General features: G+C 32.4%; 2 long non-coding RNA genes across 2 annotated transcripts; both read left to right on the top strand.

The window, feature by feature from the left end:
* The first annotated feature begins 2,484 nt into the window (after nucleotides 1-2,484).
* Nucleotides 2,485-3,615, top strand: LOC146910126 (uncharacterized). The gene is made up of 2 exons (XR_015019805.1): nucleotides 2,485-2,932; nucleotides 3,030-3,615. It is a non-coding gene; the product is annotated as an uncharacterized LOC146910126 (long non-coding RNA).
* A 6,160-nt stretch (nucleotides 3,616-9,775) lies between these two features.
* LOC146910127 (uncharacterized) lies at nucleotides 9,776-10,709 on the top strand. The gene is made up of 2 exons (XR_015019804.1): nucleotides 9,776-10,013; nucleotides 10,173-10,709. It is a non-coding gene; the product is annotated as an uncharacterized LOC146910127 (long non-coding RNA).
* Nucleotides 10,710-14,573: the final 3,864 nt, after the last annotated feature.

Below are 14,573 nucleotides of genomic sequence, written 5' to 3' on the forward strand. Positions count from 1 at the left end.
TTTGTAAATTTGAAAATGTTTTTATTTTAAAAGAAAATTTGAAAATGATTTGAAAGAAGTGGGTTGGAGATGAAAGCTAGGACGACCATAGTAGAGGGTGTTGGAGAGCACTTACGTAGATTATGGAGGAGGATATCACCTGGTCTAGTGGAGAATATTTTGGATTTCTAAGTTTTTTCAAAATCATGGAATTTTAATCGCGACGTATTCAGAAATTTTAATCGGTGGGGATAAGAAAGATTTTACACTATAATTTTTGTTATAAGAAAACACATCAATTTATGAGTGATAAAATAATAACATAATTATTACAAAGCGAAAATTTAAACTAAAAAAGTTACGGTTATTTCATCTAAAAAACGTAAGACACCTATATAATGCATGTCTTTGAATTATAAGTTGTTTATTTATATTTTAAAATTATTATACTTTTTTATTTTTAACACTATCAAATACTTTTTTTTATGTATGTGACCGAATAATCATTGAGCAACTTATCTCTCATACTTACGTGATTTTTCACAAATAAAATCTACAATATTTTTTAAGTGGGGTCAATACTTAATTTTTGATAAAATAAAATAAAAATAATATTATTGGATATTTTACAAAAATACTATTAAGTAAGTGGAAGCACTTGCCCCCAATTTCATATGCTTGGATCCGTGCCTGCCAACACACACACCGCAACATAATGGTCTTTGTGAAAGGAAACATCGTCATTTACTTGAAACAACAAGATGCGTACTTCATCAAGCATCCCTTCCTCCATCGTTTTGGTCCTATGCTGCCCAAAAAGCTGCATATCTAACCAATCTTCTCCCTATTCCTACCTTAAAAATGAACTCGTCGTTATTCACACTTTTTAACAATCAACCCAATTACAACAAGCTCAAATCCTTCGGCTGTCTTTGTTTTCCTTGGCTAATGTCGTATACCACACACAAACTTCAACCATGTTCTGAGCCTTATGTTTTTCTTGGTTATAGTCTCGTCCAAAGTGCCTATATTTATTACAATCTTAAAACCAATAAATTTTACCGCTCAAGACAAGACATATTGAATTTATTGAAAATACTTTCCGTTTTTGGATCCCCACTTTGAGAATTCTCCAACTAATTTCCATTACAATTCAAATCTCCAACTAATTTCCATTACAATTCAAATAATCCATATCTCTCAAATCCCTCACCTTTAACAACTATTCACCAAACCAACCCCAAGTATACATACTCCAATATCACCTCAACTAACAAATACAAATCCACCTTCACACAATCAAATCCCAACCCCACCAATATCTCAAGTTCTCAACTGAACCAACAACCCACTCTGCCAATATCTCAAATTCATAATGATAGCATTACTATTGCCCCATAACAAATACAACCTACATCATCGGCTTCCCCACAATATTATCAACAAGTTCAAACCACAAACGACAACACCCTTACCTCACTACCTTCATCCTTTAGTATGTTTTTAATTCCTACAAGTCATTCTAAGTTTAGTATTTATTTTTTTAGTAAAAAAAGTTTAGTCTTTATTTATTTATTTTATTAAGAAAAAGTTTAGTCTTTATTCATTTTTATTGTTTTTTTAGTTTATGTAGAAAAAAGATGTATTTATTTCTTTAACGCATGTTTAACTAATTATATTTCTAAGGAGTAATCGTACTTGATCACAACTCCAAACCAAAATGATTTGGAGGCACACATAAGTGATAAAATGTAAAAGAAGAAAGAGTAAAATAATGTATTTTTGAAGTAAATTAATTGATTTGTAAAAAAAAAATACAAATTCAATATTTATGATTTTCCTGCACTTATATTACCTTTATTTATTGAATTTTATTCCACTTAACTACGATTAATAAGAGTATTTTTATAAATGATATTAAATCTAGCATTTAAATCAGCATACTTAATATTTTTTTTTTAAGAACATGAGTCAGAGGCCGTATTAGAAGGATGATATGGGTGAGGGTGGTAATATTTGAGGTACATATTAGTGAATTATTATTGGATGAACGATACAACCTTGGGTCTACATATTCAAGCAACGAAAGTGAGTTACGGTGATGTAACAAGTGAGGTAATATTATACCCACAACCAAAACTAATCAACGATGTCATGATTTTTGTTTCTTGCGCCCCCATACATGCTCTTAAAGGTGCATGTCTATCATTATGTAATTTAAAAACGTTATATATAAGCATTAACTCTACAATATCTCCTTCAAAAAAAAAAAAAAAACTCTACAATATCTATTTTTTTAACAAATTAATAATGTTTCACTTGCGGTGGCTGTGTTTGGGATTGTGTATATGCATAAGCATATGAAGAACTATCATCAAGCACTTCCGGCACATGGCAAACTTATAATATGTAATCCTGTGCTGTCGGAGCTGACAGATGAAAGCACCCGACCGAAGGCTTTACTCGGTGGCCGGTCATGTTTTCATGATGAGTAGGTTAGTTATTATCGGTTGTTTTTATTTTTATTTATATACATACTTTGGAAATGTCTTTGAAGACCACTCCTTGTTTGAGAGAAGTCCTGGAATCTTAGGACGGGTTTTGTGGAGTACAAACTTTGGTAGATGTTGGAGGTAACACCAACATTTCATTGCGAATTATCATGATTGGATCATTGATTTAGAGTTGCTTCAACTTCTTCAAATTACTTTCTATTTCATTATCGTCTATTTTTCGATTATTAATCTTAAGAGTTCGGACACTATATGGCATGATAGAAGCAATGTTCCAATCTCTGCATCTCAGATTCTGATAGTTGCTTCTTTCATGCCATATGGTGTCTGGGACTTTGAGATTTATAACCGCCGCAACAATAGAAGCAAGCATACTCGTCATGTGTGACATCAAAACACCTCCATAGCTTATAGCGTTGGGATTGTTTTTTTTAATAATGGTAAGAAGACTACTTCTTTTGTGATATGGATAATTGTTAATTAATGTACCTTGCTAAGTGCTAGTTTTTGACGAATTTCCATTTACTTTGTTTCCAGATCACAAAAACTGCAAAGGAAATGAAATTTCAACCTTGCCATAGGTCCTCAATCATGAATTGTCAGTTGCTGATATGAAGTATGAACTATATGCACATAGAAACTATTAAAATGTTGTGTATATGAACATTTTTGGGTTGCCTAGTAATCAAAATGACACCATTTGAAGCTCTATATAATATCCTCCTTTAAGAGGTAATTTGCTCAAAGTATAAGAGCAAAATATGGTAATAATTTGCATTTACAAGTTGAATATGGTAATAATTTGCATTTACAAGTTGAAAAGTTAGCTTAGAAACCCAACGAAAAATTAAGTCCTCATTTTTATAGCCTTTATCAAGTTCTTCAAGTTAATTGAAGGTTGATCATGTGTGCTTTACTTATGAGGTACTAATGAGCATCAACATCCAATTAGCGACATTTGAAAACAGCTTTTTACAAATCGGTTTCTGAATCGGCCACAAACTCATTTACAAATTGGTTTCAAGATTAGGTTTTCAAATTTGTCATCACGGAATCGCAATACTTTGGTCACCATGGAGACAAATATATTTCAGTCACTTTGGAGACAGAATTATTTTTGTTATTAAGAGCATACCATGAAACTATTTTTTTGACACATGTACATGATGAAACTTAACAACATACCATGAAAGTGAAAATTCACAATAGGCTCAAAGACTAATAAGCTCCATTAATTTGACACAAAATGCACAATAGGTAGGGTAAGAAAAGCTAAAGCAACCCGTGAACCCTTAATTTGATAGCATGCCAAAAATCACTTTAGTAATCAGCTATTGCAGCTGTGAGAAAACTCTCATTATTAAGTATTATACTTATAGCAGTGAGATGAAGAGAGAGATATAGACCACATGTTCCGGCAATGGACTTGAATGAACATTATTGTTGCTGCAATGGTTATTCACTTCCCTTAACATTGTGTTTGGGGTTTAGTCCATTTTAATGTTTATGATTATTAAAAAAAATGTCAAATGGAATAACTTTCTTTTGATCTGTTTTCTTTAATGTTTTTGGAGATGCTAATTATGGTGTGCAAATACTATTTTTAATAGCCGCACAAAATAGGGAAAATAAATTACAAAGTGATATACAAAATGCGAAAATCTTCTTATCTTAGTCGACCTTCATGATTCAAGGGTGGTTTTACTTTTATTTAGAACAAATCTCAAGAGTTGTATATGGTCTACACATAAATTTTGCAAATTTGATTAACACAACATCGAAATCGTGATTTTCGAATTATATAGCAAACGTATGCAATACTCTTAAAAGTGATCATTTTTTTAAGGGTAGTGTTAACTTGTGCCCTTAGGGCACATGTTAAGAACCTAAAAGAAGAAATATTTTATAAAATTTTGTGCATTCAACTCATTAAAAAACTAAAAATTAAATGTAATGCACACATTCCAATGAGCTATTTCTATATTTGTTTCATTAACTTGTGCCTTGAGGGCACAAGTTAACATTTCCCTTTTTTTAATATGATTTTTTTTCTTAAAAAAGCTATAACAGATGAGCTCTAAATCAGTCCCTATACACTACAATTTTAGTATATGCTTATTTTTTTTTAAAGAGTTTAGTCTTTGTAATTGACAATTGTTTATTTATAAACATGGGTGTACTAATAGACCTTTTTTTGAGGGAAGGTGCACTAATAGACCTACACACCATAATGGCTATTTTTCAAAGACTAATACTTTTTCAACCCTATCACCATCTTCTGCCGCACTCAATTTTTTTTACGAAAATGTTCATGGGATTTTCAGATTCTATAATCCGAAATGAGTTTTTCCGCTATTTTGGGGGTGGAAAAATGAGTTTTTTTATTTTTTATTTATATCATTTCAGATTTTATAATCCGAACACCCCAAAAATTGGGCGCGTTCCTTGCTTTTTTCAGATTATAAAATTCAAACACCCTCGAAATACCCCTCTTGCGCCAACAATTTAGGGGAAAATAATTCGGATTATATAATCCAAACCGTATTAGCACAAATATTGAGCATGTTTGTAACATGGATAGCCAATTTAAGGACCATACTAATCATCCTAATTCTCACCCTTGTGTTTTAAGTTATTGTTAGTTGTTCCCGCTGTGTCCGAGTCGAAAATCCGATTTTCGGACTACTTGATCAGACTGCTTCAAAACTTTAATAGAAAATCAGAAGAAGAAAAAAAATCAAGGATCAAGGCTCCCAAAGAAGAAACTTCTTACACGACTTTGCTGCCTCATTTTAGATTATAAACAAAACAGGGCACGCGAAAATTAGATAAGGTAGAAAAAATAATAGCCTTTTTCCAATACATGCCCAAAATGATGGTTGTTAGCGTTTTTTTTTTTAAAGGATCAAAATCCACCAAAATGATGTAGCACTTGACATCATGGCCTGTACATCTCTATTATTGTTGGGTTTCGGTGCACTTGCTTGACATCATAAGCCTGCAAGTAACTGCCCTTTGTTTCCTTTATAAAGCATAGCAGAATACGATGAGAAGTCTTTATCACTAAAGTTGAAGTTTGGTTCAACCATGAATGAATTTTCAATGTACGTTAGAATCACAACAAAGTACCTTATAGATGAACAATACCATAATTATAGGTCAATTAGTGTACAATTTGATTACTTTCACACGTTTACACAACAATCTAGTGCCAATTTCTTTCACTTCTTGCTTACATTACCGAATTTGAAGAGTCCTACTTATATTGACTGAATAAGTCCTACTTTAATTGATCTAAAAATGATCAATATGCATATATACCATACTATATTTATATGCCTAATACTTTAAAATAAAAATCAAGTTTTAAAATCACATTAAACAGCAGATAAAATACTTGTCCTACACTAGGCGCGAATGATGAATTGAAGCATTATAAAATATGAGTAACTAAAACGTGCACTTACCCAATTATTAGTGATAAAGCTCTCAATTTAAGACCTACATAGATTTGGGAGAGGAAATATGTCAAACTTGCAAGTGATTCAATTGGAACCAATGGAAACAAAAGGAAATGCACAAATTAACATTCTAGGAAGAAGCAAACCAATAATCTCTATGGACAATCTGCATTTGAATTTCATCATCTTATTAGCTCTAGAATTTTATAAATTGACATCAGTCACGTATATAAGCTAGCTAAATGAAAGTATTTTATTGCCAAATTCCACCGATTTCTCACCATTGATATTTAAATTGTTACCCAAGCCACTGTCACTTGTTTAAATCGTATCCAAGAAGTGTAAATGCAGATTACAGTAAGAAAAAGGCACAAAGGTTGAGGAAAAAACGAATAATACAAAGCTTTAATCCTAGATCCTTATACCATACAGGTTTTTTCAACAAGATTATTTTTCTATATTTTTCTCTTCTTTATGTATGACTTCCATCAAGAATAGTATTACATGTTGTTTTGCACAAAGTGTGAAGGATTATTGCATAAGCATCCATTCAGCAATCTATTGTTATGATTTTCTAATGAATCCTCTAACAATTTCCAATATGCTATTATTCATAACTCAGATGCAATGCACCCAAGAAATGCTTCCTTAAATTATAGTGACAAACAACTCTCTATGTTTAATAGTATGTTAAGAAATCCCTAAAGTAAAGTAACCCCACCCATGCTTCTTGATGCAGTAGAATTATTGCTGAGAAGCCATTATCCATAACCCTCCCCAAAACCCCACATTCCATTTTTATGCATCCCTCTGGTTTGGTTCACCAAAATAGATAGGCATAAATCAACAAACTTTAAAGATCATAAAAGCTTCAACATTGTTATAAAGACATTTGAGAAATGACACTAAAATAGTTAGGCACCAACCAACAAAAACTAATTAATTCCCACTCCAAATCACCCTTTACAACAGAAAAGAGAATCCATCACATGTGGTAGTGAAGTAATTTATGGTCGCTGCCCCTACATCACATGCACTCAAAGGACATAAATCCACAAATGGTAAAAATTAAATTGATAGTTAAAATTTTCTTTTAACTGATATCGTATACTTCCCCTGAAAAAAATTAATATTCATTCATTACTTATGCATATCCTACTCCCTACACACGTTTCCCACTCGAGCATAGTGGTTGAGACACACAGGTTAGGTTCCTCTCCTAAAAAAGAATTAATATTTTTTGGTCAACTAGCCACCGATCACACACTTTTTAAAGTGCGGAGAAGTTGAGAATATGGGGTTCCAACCCCAACCCTTACAAATAAGGGAGCTTCTATGGTGCAGTCATGAAATTGACTTTTTTGAAAAAGTTAATTTTAATCTTAATGTTTGATTCATTTTTAAATTGTTGATTACTGATTACTGATCAATAGTAATTCATCTAGTAATGCTTGCAACATCTTGGACTTACAGGTACTATTGTATCGTTGGCATCTTTAACATGCAAACAGAATTGTTGATACCATGTGATAGTCTTAAGTGTTACACTTTGTGGGGTATAGGTAGGATAAAATTAGATTAAATGTATTTTTGTTAATCTGATGAATTGATGATACTATTGAGACTGAACTTTTGATGCCACTGTACAAACAGTGGGGTGTTACTCACAACATTTTTGATGCTATAGTGTTAACTTCACTTGAAAATCATTCTCATGACTTCACCATAGAATTTTCATTTTTATTAGTAGTAGGAGTATTTGCTTTCAGAACATCATTTGTGAAAGCATGCAATGTTTCTATGTTAAGTAGTAAATTTAATTAATGATTATTAAAGTAACTAAATTAAAAAAAAAAAGTTTTCAACTTATATTTTTAATTAATGATTATTTTTTAAACGTACGCTTGCACTTTATGTATATTAAAAAAATTCATTGTTGTACTTTAACAAACACATTAATAAATAATTAGATGTTTGTATAAAAAATATATAATTAGATGTATATGTATGAAATTTATTAAACTCTATATATTTGTACCCAAAAAAAATTTAACTCTATATATTAATTTAAAGAAGTCCATTAAAACTAACGTTGTTGCTATTACCAAAATCGTTATGATATGTTTTTAAGAATAAATTGAATAAGAGAAATGTTAACTAGTGTCTCCGGGGAACTCTTTAAGACCTTTAAAAGATAAATTTTTTTTGAAAATTAATGTAATCTATGTATTACAAATTAAATTTTTTGATATATATATATATATATATATATATATATATATATATATATATATATATATATATATATATATAGGGGTTTGCTACAATAGACCCACTCATTTTCATGAAGGTCTATTTTAGCAACCTGCACCTTTTGATTTGGACACAAAAACCCTTGGTTTTGTTTTTTGGAAAAATTGAAACTAAAGGTTACAAATGTAATTAACTACATTATGTTTAATGAAGAGTTGTTTTTTATTTTATTTTATCGTCTCTTCATGTCCGCCTCTTCTATTTCATACGTCTCCTTTGTTGTTCCTGTATCTACCGCCGCTCCCATTCTCTTCAGGTCTCCCTCTTCTTTTCTGATTTACCTACCGTGCTTGCTTCCAAAAGAAATTAATTGGTGCTGAATATTGGCAAAAGTAATTAACTTATGATCTGAATTATTTTTTGGTAAAGCAAGTAGTAACACGGATTGTGTTGATTTTGATACACTTATTCCTCTCTCTTATCTCTCATTCTTTTTCTCAATCTGTTCTTTGTCTTTATTTCTTAAACTTAATTTGTTTTTTGAAAGAAAAAAAAACATTGTTTTTAAGTTTAAATGTCAATCGACTTTTTTTTTTGTTTGGATAAAGTGTTTGTTGTGAATTCAGAATTGCAAAACACCATGAGAGAGAAGGTGGAGAGAAGTGAAGGAGAATTGCAGCATGATAGAGAAGGAGAGAATCGATAAACAATAATAGTAATAACTAATGATATTTTTTTTTGTCAACAAAGAAAACATTAATGATACTGGAAAATTACATGTGAGTGCTTTAGTTTCATTTTTTCAAAACAAAACCAAGGGTTTTTGTGTCCAAATCAAAAGGTGCAGGTTGCTAAAATAGACCTTCATGAAAATGAGTGGGGGTCTTTTAGCAAATGCCTATAGGATAACTTTTTAAAAGACACCTTTCTAAAATGTGTTTTCTAGCGAAACCTTATATATATATATATATATATATATATATATATATATATATATATATATATATATATATATATATATATATATATATATATATATATATATATAGTAAAAAAAAAGTTGGTGCACAATAATGTGATGTACTGTTGTATTGTAGTGGTTGAAAAAATGCACACTAGAGTGTCACGGAGTAATAAGGCAAGTACATAGCTAGCTGTATTGTATCTATATATAGTTTCAACAAAATCAGCTTGATGTATGAAATGTTCAAGTCCTAAAATCGATTTTAATTGAAGTCTTCTTTACTTCTTACTTACGATCCATACAAGTTTCTTTCTTCTTCTACTTTCAACTTCTAACTTATTACACACAACATATTTCAAAACACACACAAAAACATGGTTTAATCAATCCACGCAACATATAGCATAAGTACTTTAATGATGTTGCTACAAAGTTTATGGAGTATTGTAGAATAATAATTCAAATGCTAATAAGGATAATAGTGAGAAAACTTGTAGTACAAGTAATTAGTTTACATTGTACTTTTAGCTTGAGGATAGTACAATTCTCCTAAGATAGTACAATTAGCTTATAGTATATATACTATCTTGTAACCTCCTTTTCAGTTAATGAATCATATTCACATTTTCACTACATTTTTAATATGGAGGGTGACTTTTGTTTCTTTGTCATCTCCTACAAGGTTTAATCAATCCATAGACAATAATTTTATTATTTCATCGAGTGTGATTTCTTTGATTAATTATGTCACAAGGCATGTGTCTTAACAACGACATACTTTATTTTATACTTATAAGATGAAGACGGTCTTTCTTATGCCCCTTACATGCTTAACGCCACCAGGTTAGTTATTATCATTTTTTTTGTTTTGAAAAAAGGATAGTTATTATCGGTTGTTATTATCTTTATTTCATTCTTACATATATATACATTTAAAAAATGTTCTTAGAAATTAAAGGATTGATTAGTTAAATGATATATATTTATTTCTTTCTTGCATAGCATTCGTATATGAAGACTTGGCCTCTGCTTAAGGATGTGGTTGAGAGGACCCATCCATGGAACCATTCCGGAAGGTGAACGGGGAACCGGCGCAATGGACTTCTACGTAAAATATCCCGAACAAATGGAGTTGTTTAACAAGACTTTCATTGACCACTCCATTCTTGAGAGAAGTTCTAGAATCTTACGACGGGTTTCGTGGAGTGCAAATTTTGGTGGATGTCGGAGGCAATACCGGCATTTCTTTGCAAATTATCATGACCAAATTCCCAAACATCAGCAAGGGAAAGCAAGGGAATCAATTTTGATCTCCCAAAAGTTGTTGCAAGTGCATCACAACTCCCACGTATACTAGTTTTAAAGTACGATGTATATGTTTTTAGATTAGCAACTTTGTAGCTTAAAGATTGTCCAAAAATTCTAAGGCATAATATTAGGCGTTGTCATGACCAATGCGTAGAGATCTGATGTGAGATGAGATGACTAAGTACTTGGGCTAGCAAATAAATTACAGAATATTCCACAAGTTGTCATTTAGTTTTTCTCCATGTACCAAATAATTGTATTTCTTTTCTAGGTTAATGGTGTTTTACCCCCTGTAATATAGGTCATTTTCGGTTTCCCCCCTGTAATTTTTTATTTATTTACCCTCTTGTTAAAAAAATTGTTTTGGAATACCCCTAATAGGTCATTCAATAACCAACTTTTACAAGTGATGGTTGGTTTAAGGAGAATGTTGCATTGTGCGCAACGTATTTCCCCCAGAAAGAGTTAATGGTAATATTTAGACGCTCAACTACGCCGCCTTCAAGATAAAACAAGTCCAGCTATAATTGTGCGATTAACTATTTCACTGAAGAAAACCATTCTAGAATTACATCTCCAATACGGTACTAAAATCACTCTTTTAATACTTAAACCAATATGGTGTTGTGACCACTCTACTATGGTGCTAACACCACTCAAATATGGCGTTACCACCAATTTTTAATTTCTCTAACTATGGTACTATAACCACTCAAGCATCAACCTTATTCCATATTCGGTTGTCAAGCGGGTTGGTGGCTTAGACATGAAGCTAACAAGAATGACCTTACAACTAGCCGACAAGTCCGTTACCCGACCAACGGGGATAGCCGAGGATGTCTTGGTTAGAGTTGATAAATTTGTGTTCCCTGTGGACTTTGTGGTAATGGACATTGAAGAGGATGATGATGTGTCATTGATTCTTGGTAGAACATTCATGCTTGCCGCAAGAATGATGGTCGATTATGATGATGGTTTGATGAAAGTGTGGCTAGATGATGAGGAAATCAATTTCAACATCAATGAGGCAATGAAGCATTCTAAAGACAAAGGAGCTTGTTTCAAGATGGATGCAACGGAAGAGGTAATCATGGATACAAGAAAACAGTTGCACAAACCAACGACCTTTGAAAAAGTGCTTACCAACGCACTTAATGTTGTTAGTGCGGAGGAAGAAAAAGAAATTGAGGAATGCTTGAAAGATCTTGAAACTTTGAAAGAGATTCCTCCAAACAAAGCAAAAATAGAGGAATTGAAAGATAAAGACAAGGTTGAAGAGCCAAAGGTGGAAATGAAGGTTTTGCCGTCACATTTGAAGTATGTATTTCTTGAAGAAGATGACACAAAACCAGTCATCATTAGTAGCTCTTTATCAAGCATTGAAGAAAAGAAATTGATTGAAGTCCTCAAGAGAAACAAAGAAGCAATAGGTTGCAAGTTATCTGATCTAAAAGGTATAAGTTCTTCCTATTGTATGCATAAGATTATGATGGAGGAGAAATTCAAATTGGTGGCTCAACCTCAACGCTGGTTAAATCCAACAATGAAGGAGGTAGTCCGGAAAGAAGTTGTAAAACTACTTGAGGCCGACATGATTTATCCGATTTCGGATAGTGCTTGGGTGAGCCCGGTACAAGTGGTTCCTAAAAAGGGAGGCATGACGGTAATCAAGAATGAAAAAAATGAGCTTATTCCAACAAAAACGGTTACCGGATGAAGAATGTGTATTGATTACAGTATGTAAGGACGAAGATTAGAAGCAGGTATTCCTCTCCAAGGGTCAAGTGGATGCATTTAAAGGGTGAAAGCCAAATTATTTTCTAACATAAGATTTTTAAGAGAAGTTCTGTGAAGCTACATGGAAACACAAATGATATGTGAGACATGATAACACATGTAGAAATGTACGAAAAGAGACATTGGAATAACCAAAAGGTTTTTGACCAAGGGGAATATAATCTTGGTAGTCAAACAAAAGTCATCAAAGGGCAAGGGGAAGACCAAGGCTATATATTGAACCTTGGTTCTTTGTTTTTATATGCACCAGTCAGTAGCACTTTAAACTTATATCTGACTTAGTTTAAATATTTGCTTTGTGAGAGTGTGGGTGTACTGGGGCATTGGGTGAGAATTAGAGAAGTCTATGTGTTGTAAAAATTTTCACGTAGTAATAAGTCTCTGGTTGTCGGTTTAGACATTGGTCATGGTTTTTTCTCCGGTTTTGGAGTTTCTACGTTATATTCTTGTGTTGTGATTGTGTTTATTTTTCTTCTTCAACTCTGTTGTTTCCCCAAGAGTAGTACCAAGGGCTTCAGTTCCGTGAGATATCACAATTTTTAGTATGCTCTGTGGTTGCAGCATTGTTTGATCTTCTACATCAGAAAAAAGAAGTGTGATATTGTGAATGTGCTGGAGAAGGGTAGTATTGTGCATCTGCTATGTCTTATTCAAGCGGAATGAAGTTTGATGCAAGAATCGACTTTGGCTTGTGGAAAGTACAAGTCATGGATGTGCAGATACAATCATGATTACACAAGTGTGGAATGTCTGGGCATTTAAAGAGAAATTGTCCAGGTGGATCAGTTTTCGAAAAAGACTGTGAGACAAGTGCTAGCAATGTCTCACTGGTTTTGGGAGATGATGGTGATCTTATCTAGAAGACAAAGTGTGTCCTTATGGTATTTCCGATATACCATGCAAAAGGACAAGTTATTGATAGCGGATTCAGAACAACACACGGGCATTGGTTGGCATTGATGCAAGGTGTGTGGTGAGATATGTCGATGGCTGAAGAACTTCCTGGAAGCCAACAAGGGAGTTGCACCATAATCTTTCAGCAAGGTTTCGACGTGAAGAAATTCTTGGAATGGTTATGTTTCAAGTGAAGTATATTCTTTATGGTGGAGTATGATTGTCGGTATAGACAATGGAAGCGGAAGATAAAACTCTTCAAATCAAGGTGGAGATTGTTGGGTTTGATTGTCAAATTTCTTGAATAAAGAATGAGGTTAAAAAATATTAATTAGTTATTGGTGATTATGTCCCACATCGCTTAGTTTATTGAAGCAATGGGAAGACCAAGGCTATACACTGAACCTAGGTTCTTTGTTTTTAGATGCACCAGCCAGTAGCACTTTAAGCTTATATATGACTTAGTTTAAATATTTGTTTTGTGAGAGTGTAGGTGTACTAGGGCATTGGGTGAGAGTTAGAGAAGTCTATGTGTTGTAAAAAATTTCACATAGTAATAATTCTCTGGTTGTCGGTTTAGACAACGGACGTGGTTTTTTCTCCGGTTTGGAGTTTCCACGTTATATTCTTGTGTTGCGATTGTATTTATTTTTCTTCTTCAACCCTGTTATTTCCTAACAGATAGCACATGTAGAAATGTAGGAAAAGAGACATTGGGAGAACCAAAAGGTTTTTGACCAAGGGGAATAGAATCTTGGTAGTCGAACAAAAGTTATCAAAGTAATGTGAGAATTAAAATGGAATATTTTAAAGAGCGTTCTAGGTGTATAAATGTTGAAATTTTGGTAAATTATGAGAGTTAAGAAAGTGACTAAGAAGACATTGAACGAAGCAAGAACACAATGTTTTGATGGGTTATACCAATACTTAGGCACTAAGAAGGGAGAAAAATCAACATCTAGCTAGTTTCGATAAAAGACGTGAAAGAAAGACATACAATTTAGATTAAGTTAAGTGTATTAAAAATATCATAATATATATTTATTGTTAAGGAAAAATATATATAAATGATAGACGGAAAAAGTATTAATTTCTTTAATTTAGTCAATGAAGGTTATGGATTTAACATACTATAACAGGCTAGACATCAAAAAGAGCATAGAGTTCCTTAAAATAAATAAACAAATAATCCCTCAAAAAAGAAAACCGAAACCAAATTAATAACAGTATATACGGCGACGAAACATAAATTAAAGATGGTAAAAGTCAAACCCATTTGAGACATGCATGTCGTATAGCACAAAATAAATTAAAAATAATTGAGGTGTGGATGACATCCCACCACTCAAGCAAATATTATTACATGCAATGACGATGTACGTCACTGCACTCTTAAGTCTTACA

The sequence above is a fragment of the Medicago sativa genome, chromosome 7 (genome assembly GCF_051527215.1).
Source record: "Medicago sativa cultivar Bolivia chromosome 7, Bolivia_mono, whole genome shotgun sequence".
Taxonomy (NCBI): Eukaryota; Viridiplantae; Streptophyta; class Magnoliopsida; order Fabales; family Fabaceae; genus Medicago; species Medicago sativa.